This window comes from Spinacia oleracea, chromosome 4, assembly GCF_020520425.1.
Source record: "Spinacia oleracea cultivar Varoflay chromosome 4, BTI_SOV_V1, whole genome shotgun sequence".
Taxonomy (NCBI): domain Eukaryota; kingdom Viridiplantae; phylum Streptophyta; class Magnoliopsida; order Caryophyllales; family Amaranthaceae; genus Spinacia; species Spinacia oleracea.
Window position 1 is genome coordinate 9289834 of NC_079490.1, and position 1594 is coordinate 9291427.

Below are 1594 nucleotides of genomic sequence, written 5' to 3' on the forward strand. Positions count from 1 at the left end.
CCCCATCTTCCCTTGTCGTGCCTGCCTTGCTCGCAGCAGCAAGCTGTGGCCGCAGCGCAAGGAACCTCTCGCTGTGGGCGCAGCCTACCCCGCAGCCAGCTCACTCCCCTCCCTCGCCCCTTCTGCCTTGCTCGCAGCAGCTAGTTGCGCCCGCAGCTCGACCCATTCCCTCGCTTGCGCCCGCAGCCAACCCGCAGCCAGCCCACCCCCTCTCCCTCGCCCGTGTCTGCCTTGCTCGCAGCGACTAGCTGTGCCCGCAGCCCGTGCTCACCCTTCGCATATAAAACAACAACAACAAAAAAAAACCGTCCACAACCACCCATCACCCTCTTCGAACCCGCGACCCCATCACCCTACTCCTCTCCTTCTCCAACTCCACAACCACCCCACATTACCACCACTAGCGAGCCGCCGCCGGCGCTGCACCGGTGGTCGGAGTAACACCGACCCCGCCGGCCACCTCAAACGCACCCCTTTTCCCCATAAATCACAAACCCTAACCTTTCAATCAATTTGGGGGTCTTTGCTATCTTGTTAATTGATGCAATTGGGTGACATTTGGGCATTATTGGAGCGTACCACAATTGGTTTTCAATCATCTAATTTAATTCAAAGCTTGGAATTGGTGTAAGTGAAATTTTTTCTCCAATTAATTTCACTTTTGCCTCTACTTTGCCATATTTGGGAGATCTTGTTGCTTCATTGTTGGTGTTAGAGAATAAAATTGATTGATTATTATGAGTTTATTGTGGCAAATTGTTCATTGATAATAATTGATTGAATACTTGATTGTTCTTGTCACAATTGTAGATTAGAATTGGTGAATTTTATGCTTGAATTTGGTGAACTTGTGTTGTGGTTGTTTCGACATTGTTGTCTTTGGTGAATTGGAGTTCGCATCATGATCCCTACCAAAAGAAATATACCAAAGGCTAAGGCGAATTCCACCGCCCTTGAGCCTAAGAAATCTATTGAAAAAAAGAAGCCCACATCAAAGCCTAAACCCGCACCCAAATCTCAAGACAAATCCAAGCATCGTGCATCCACTTCCACTACACCCCCACCGTCACCCCCTACAAATGACCCCACCCCTCCTCCATCGTCTCATCAATTCACATTCCCTTGGCTTAGCGAAAGGCAACAAGCCTTTTGCATTGATTTGCAAAAGAAGCCGGTAAAACCTACTCTTTTATACTCACCGAAAGATGCAAAATTAATTGGTGTTGATGATTGCCTTCAAGGGATTGCAAGAAAATATGGATGGACCAAGGTGTTGAATATGCAATATGATACTTTTCCGGAATTGACATATGAGTTCCTATCCTCCTTTGTTGTTGGTTCGGGTGAAGGTGATGTCGTTTTTTATCTAGGTGGTGTGAAAAGAGTTATGTCTTGGAGCGAGTTCAACAATGTTTTCGGGTGGCCAAAGGAGGGTGATATTGGCCCGGATGAATTTGGCGAGTTTGATGCGGACTGGGAAGATGGTTATTTTGACAAAGGCTCCTTTTGGGAGGAACTAACAGGTCGGGATGATTGGAAAGTGGGGCATAGCCGAGCATTATCTATAGTGAATCCTGCCATCCGACTCTTTCAC